The 7131-nt window shown below is 48.0% G+C and overlaps 1 pseudogene; it reads left to right on the forward strand.

Annotated features, from left to right (window-relative positions):
• The first annotated feature begins 3116 nt into the window (after window positions 1-3116).
• The window catches only part of LOC109378677 (histone-lysine N-methyltransferase PRDM9-like), a 7273-nt pseudogene continuing 3258 nt past the window's right edge, over window positions 3117-7131 (forward strand).

A 7131-nucleotide genomic window follows, 5' to 3' on the forward strand; every position in this document is an offset into this window, starting at 1 on the left:
ACTTTGCATGAGTTGTGTGCCTCTGTGCCTTTCCCATTCTGGTCCTCTGTGCTGTTGTCAGATGACTCACACAAATAGCAGGGGTGTTTAGATGATGCCCCATAATTCAGTGTGCTGCTTTGTACCAGCTCTTTTTTGATGTGTGTGGGCCTTCCCGGGTAGGGTGGAGGACTATTGTGCATTGTAACAGAACTTTGGTGAGTGGTGCACCTGTGAAATAAGGGGCTGTCATTTAAGTGGGACATGTGAGCCATCCGTTGGCCCGAGATCAGTGGATAACTGAGTGGGGGGTCTCAGTGCCCAGCTGTAGGGAGAAAGAAGGTTGTCCTCTGGTCTTAGGTCCATGGTGCCCAGGACAGGCACGGTCCTGGCAGGAGGTAGCCGCCCACAGCTCGTGCCACGAAGGTTGAGGCCTGCACAGGCAGACAGCCCTGGGCCTGGGCAAGGAAAATGGAGGAGATGGCAGCAAATAGCTGGGGAATGTGGGCTTGTGGGTAGGAGCAGGACGAGGACAGAACGAGAGCCTGCTGTCCGGCCATGCCATTTGGTCAGGGCTGTGAGTCTGGAGGGCAAGTTGTCAAATTTGCCAATGGCCTAGGGAAAAACTGTGGGTTAAAAGTCTGCAGATGGGCTTAATGCCATGGGTATTGGGTCAGAGCTCAGATGGGGACAGCAGACAAAGGGGATTGAAACAAAAGCTTACGGCACTTGATATTCCAATGCGGTCTCCCATCCAAGCACTCACCAGACCCGATCCTGCTTACGTTCCAGGTTCAGACGATATCGGGCTCGTTCACGATTGTATGTCCATAGGCATTCAGAGTTGGTGCTTGGAGCACTAAGAGTCCTTGGACGGCCAGCCTGGTGACTGGGAATTACACTGCGGGCCACTCTGGTCAAGCGTGTGCACCACAGAGCACTCTCCGCGAACCTGATCAGCCCGTGCTGTGCATCCCTCCTTCCCTTGCACCCATCTCCTCTGGTAGACACTGGGCTGAGAGATGGCCAGTCCATGCAGGCAGTGACTCTTTTCTATTTGCCATGCCAGGGGCAACGCTGGCCACCTCTGCTCCCTTGGTGGTCACACAATTTGGAGCAATGGCTTTCAGTGCCTCTCCAGGCCCTGACCTGCTTGCCTTCCCANTGCATCATGGATGGGGAAGAGGCTTGATCACTGCACTGTACACCTGAAGCTGATGTTGTATAACGTTGTATGTCAAATATAATTGAATATATATATATATATATATATATATATATATATGGTCATGGGACGTGGAGTATAGTGTGGGATTGGAGTCAAGGGATTTGTAATAGATATGTATCATATGGGGGGAATGGGGGCAGCGGATTGGGGAGAGGCTTGTCACTTCGAGGGGTAAAAAGTATATTGCACTGTGTTGTACAGCTGAAACTAATGAAAAATGTGTATTTCATAATAAAAAATAATTTAATAAAAAAATCTTCAAGGGCTGGCCGAGTGGCTCAGTTGGTTAAGAGCTCACTCAAGAGTTTGAGTTCTGAGCAACAGCGGTTCGAGTCCAGCCCGAGCTGAGCAGCCGCTGAACTGCCAACATGTAGCAGGATGGCTCAGCTAAAAAAAAAAAAAATTCAGTGAAATGTCACATCTCATCACACACCAGAGGATATACTCAGGAGAAAAGCCCTATGTTTTCTCACAGTGTGGGCAAGGCTTCAGTGAAGGGACAAATCTCATCAGACACCGGAACACACACTCAGGGGATAAACCCTAGGTTTGTACACAGTGTGGGTAAAATTTTACATGAAAATCAAGACACACCGGACACCAGAATACACTCAGGGGAGAAGCCTTATGTTTGCGGGAACTGTGGGCGAGGATACTGTGATAAGTAAAGTCTCATCACACTACAGAGGACACACTCAGGAGAGAAGCCCTATGTTTGCAGGGACTTAGGGCCAGGTTTCAGTGATAAGACAAATCTCATCACACACCAGAAGACACACTCTGGGTAGAAAACCTATGTTTGCAGGGAGTGTGGGTGAGGCTTCAGTGTAAAGTCAGGTCTCATCAAACACCAGAGGACACACTCAGGGGAGAAGCCCTATGNGTGCAGTGGGCGGTCCCAGGTGAAGGAGGTTAGAGAACACCAGCCTCAGAGCCTCCCCCTCTAGGTAAAGGAAACACATCCTGTCCCTGAGGAGCCTCAGAGCTGACGACTGAGAAGCAACAAATAATACAACGACTTCAGGACTTCATGTCAGTGACTCACTATTCCACAGACACTCATCCCTTAGCAGCTGATTGCAAATGCTCATTCCTGTAAGAGGAAGTAACATTTTCTTTATCTGAGCTTAATCATGTGGTTTGGAGTTGTTTGGAATCAATGTCTGCCTCTGTATTGCAAGCTCTTTGAGAAGCTGGCCCATGCCTGATTCTTCTCAGAAGTCCCAGGCTCAGCTCAGGGCCCCTGAGGGTCCCCTGAATGTTTTCTGAATGAGTGATTTCACATTTACAAATTAAACTAGAAGTAAGAGGGTCAGTGGATGCTGAAGACAATATCTGTGAGTTAGATTTCAAATATGGAGTCGGCCGAAGGGGTAAATTGTTAGCAGGACTGTAATCTCACATGCATGTTGTGTTAAATGGCTCAAAGAACATTTTGGTGAACATTGATACATGTGATGGTCACTAGCCCATTAAGAATGACCATGTTACGAAGCAGGAAACTAAAGAGAAGTACAGGGTTATACAACCGTAATTCAATCAGAACCAATGGGAAACAGCTAATCAAATTACAAATACTATTTCCAAGATAGAGCAATTTGAAACTTTTAGCATCACTTTCTTTATTGTCTAGATACGTATGTTTCTCCAAACCTTTTCTTTGTTCTAGTCCCAATATCCCTCACTCTTACGGAGAAAGTTGGAAGGCAAGAGCCTTAGGGCATGGGTTCTTGTCTTGGACTTACTGCCCACATAGGCCCTTTCTGTTCCCTCTAATATTCACACTCCCCAGGAACTTCCAAGGGTGGTTGAAGTATTAATTAAAGCCATGCCTCTGAAAACACACCATAAGCCCTCAAGAATTAAGGAAACACAGGTCATCTTTTAATATGTGGCTCTCATATTGAAGGCAACACCCAAGGAAGCATCAAGGAACAAACCTGCTTTGAAGGAATTGTCAGGAACAGCACATTTGCCGGAAGCAAGTGGCTCAGAGCAGGCCCAGAAACCAGCGTCCCCTCCTGGAGAAGGAAGTACCTCTGGAAGGCATTGTAGAATAAAATTGGGTAAGAGAAAATAATTTGGGGACTTTAATTCCTCTGAGTCCCCTGGAAAGGTTGATAAGTATGGCCTAGGTATGTGGGGTGGACTTTGGGTTTAAGCTGGACTAAGCTGAGCCCTGAGGTTCGCACTGGGGCTCTGGGTGAATCTTATACATTCTCTGGGCTCCTGAAAGCTAATCTGTAAAGTGAAGATAAGGGTACCTAGCTCATACATTGTTTGAAAGCATTAAGTTGCATTTAAAATAATTGACACATCCAAGTTGTCCAGTAAATTCATCTATGATAATAGGGACCATACTTTCTTGGTGTTGTATACCCAGGTCTTTGCTTAATGCCTAATACATAATGTACCCTCAACAAATATTTTCTGAATGAGTAGATATGTGAATGAACCATTTTGTAAATCAAAAGGCTGGAAAGTTAAGCCTGATAATGGGAAGAGCTAGAAACTAAAATTGAATCAGCCACCTGTAGTCAGTGTGGGGTCTAAGTCTCTGAACCAACAGTTACGAAGGAAAAACAGAGTATACAGAAAGACAGGTGATAATTTGATAGAGGGACATTTTGTGTTTTCTGGCAAAACAGGGAGTAGCACACCAGAGCCCACCTCGTTCACCTACTCTTCTCCAACTTAGAACTCAGGAGAGAGAAGATTGAAGTGAAGGTGTATAGCCCATGGGAAAGTAGGGGCCATATGTACCAAGAGACCAGCAAGCCCGAAGATGATGACTACCTGTGTAAGTGACCCTCACAAACAAGGCTGTTACATCTCTTTTATGCTAATTTTATTTATTTATTTATTTATTTTATTATTATTTTTTTTAGCTGAGCCATCCTGCCAACTTTTGGCAGGTCAGCAGCTCACCTCAGGCCGGGCATCAAACCGCTGTTGCTCAGAGCTGAAACTCTTGAGCGAGCTCTTCACCAAGTGTGTCACTAAGCTGGCCCCTTTTTTTGAACTTTTTTTTTTAATGCGGAATTCGGGGAGAGGAACAGCGTTGAAGAATCAGGGGAAGGAAAACAGATAGGTTGCTGTCCTTTTGTTCTTCAGTCTAGTTGTGGAGTACGTCACTTCACTGGCCCATGTTGGTATTATCATTGCGCTCTTCACTGGTGAGGCAATCACTTGCCAGCCTCTGGACGGCCGGTCATTCTGGCTGCTGGCTACACACGGTAGCCCATGGCAACCCACTGCAGCAGGGGCTGCAGACTACGCCATCACCGGCAACACACGGCTACCCGGTTCCAGGTTGAGCTGTTGTTCAGCACCTTAGCTGTAGAGGGCAGTGTCACTGGCCCTCATATGTGGGATCCCAACCAGGGCCCTCTGGCATCCCAAGCTAGCTCTTAACCAACGTGCCACTCAGCCAGCGCAAGGCTATTACGTGTTGATAGAATATTGTCGGATGGTCATATGGTTCCCGTCATTCCCTTCCTCTCGGCGCCTGGAGCAGAGGATTGAGGCTCAGTGATGTGACTTCCCAGGCTGTCTCTGAAGCTCTCTATGTTCAGGAACACGCACCACACCTTCCCTAACCCCTGTTGCTCTCACCTCGAGATTACGAGAAGTGTCAGAACTACTTCATTGAGAGTTGTGCTACTCATGGGCCCCCTACATTTGTAAAGGACAGTGCAGTGGACAAGGAGCACCCCAACCGCTCAGCCCTCACTCTGCCCCTGGGCTGAGAATCAGACCCTCAGGCATCCCTAACGCTGGGCTTGGAGTGTGGAACGAGGCGTTCGATTTGCCGCTGGGTCTGAACTTTGGCCCTTTCGAGGGCCATGTCACAGCAGATGAAGAGATGACTAAGAACGGATACACCTGGGAGGTGAGAAGCATCCACCTGTCCCCTGTCTCCTGTGGTTTGGGGGCCCCCACCTACATGCTGGTACATACATGAGGACGGTACATTTAGTTCTATGTGCTGAGTGCAATTTGTGAGAACATGGCGCTCCCGTTTGAACACAGGAGGGTAAGTGGGAGCAGAGTGGTGCAGACACAGCGGAGCGCCTCCTCCATGTGGGGCTCCTGCTGAGTGGACAGGTGGACTCATGCGTGTAGATGGTGAGCGAGAGGCACATCATGTGCTCACAGCTGGCAGTGGGATCCATGCAGGCTGAAAGCGCCTGGGTGACAGTAGAGTAGGATGATTCTTCTACTACATTCCCACCAAAACAAAGACTTTAATTCTTTTCATGAACCTCAGATCAAGAAAGGAGGAAACTGCTATGAGTATGTGGATGGAACAGACAAATCCCAGGCCAACTGGATGAGGTAAGGCCGGTCAGTCCCTGGGTTCCAGACAGGACACTCATTGACCACAAGCCCCTAGTCCTCCCCTTCTCATCAAGCCTCCCTCGATGGTCCCCCTCAGCCCCCTGTTCCTCTTTTTTCTACACAAAGTGCTCTTTCGTACCAAGAGACTTTAGGAAAATGGAGATAAAATATAGCAAGTGTTCTCAAAATGTACATCTCTATAGTAGACAAACTTTGGGTACTGGAAAAGACCTTGATGGAGCTAGATTTACTGGGGACAGTGGATTCACTTTAATTTATCTAATGAACACTTATTTAGACAGTGGGATTTGTTACACAGATCACACAACCCTGGCCCTTAGGGACAAATTACAGCAGGCAGACATGACACAATTGATTTTAGGAATATTTAACTATAATTTTCCCATTTTTGAGAAGTTCACAGTGCCAGGATAGCCTAAAACAAGGGACCTTTGATCTGTGAGGAAGCAAAGCATCCTAGCCCCAGTTCTAAGCAGACCTGGGTCCTGAAGCCTTCAGAGCACGAACGAGTCACAGGCTGGCCATGAGCCCCTTGGCCTCACGACCCAACCCCTTTCCTTGAGGGGCTCTCTTTTATCAGGGGGGGTACAGAATGTAGATGAGCTTTATTGTCCTGTCTTACTGTGCTGTGACAGAGACCGCCAAGGGCAGGAGTAAGTTTTCTAGGCAGCACCTGGGCGCAGGAGTCCACAGGACATTGTGAGAGGGGCTTAGATGTGGACAGAACATCCCCCAGGAGTGCAGGGGGCAGTGGGAGACATCAGAGCCTGAAGGCTTTCAGTATCAGGAGGGGAGCTGTGCATGGATCCGGCACGTAGTGGGAACTTATCACCTGTGCTTTTCCTTCCTTCCGCCTGTCTCAATCCCAGGTATATGAACTGTGCCCAGCATGATGAAGAACAGAACCTGGTGGCCTATCAGTATCACAGGCAGATTTTCTACCAAACCTGCCAGGTCGTCAGGCCGGGCTGTGAACTTCTGGTCTGGTACGGGGACGAGTACGGCCACCAGGTGGGCATCCAGTTGGGCCGCAAGTGGAAGCGAAAGCTCAGGGCAAGGACAGGTGGGCAGCTTGGCGCTTCTTCAAAATGGCAAGAAAAGAAAGGGTTCTTGGAAATGCCCCTGGCCCAACTCGTAGGGTACAATCCAGTCTAAAGTCAGTAGAATTTCAAATCAGATGCTTCGGAAATGAAGGATTCATTTCATACACCTTTGACTGTTAGGAACAATTTTGATATTTTTTATTTTTGTTCTCATTTTTTTATCCCCCAGCTGCATTTCAGATTAAAATCCGTTTACAGTGAATGAGACCTAGGCACTTTGTCTTTTCCAGTCTGAGTCCCACTTCCTGAAGGAGACCCAGGCCCATAGGGGTCCTCAGTCAAACACCTTTTCGATTGGGAGACTCAGATTCAGGGCTACGCAGATGGTCCCTGCAATGACGACTCTATCCTCGCTCCACATTTGTCGGTCCCCAGGCTGGGTGTCTCCTGACTTCACAGATCCCTTCCCCATGTAGGATGTCACTGAGGACAATTCCACCTAAGTCATCAAGAGTGATC

The sequence above is a fragment of the Hipposideros armiger genome, unplaced genomic scaffold (genome assembly GCF_001890085.2).
Source record: "Hipposideros armiger isolate ML-2016 unplaced genomic scaffold, ASM189008v1 scaffold_2466, whole genome shotgun sequence".
NCBI lineage: Eukaryota > Metazoa > Chordata > Mammalia > Chiroptera > Hipposideridae > Hipposideros > Hipposideros armiger.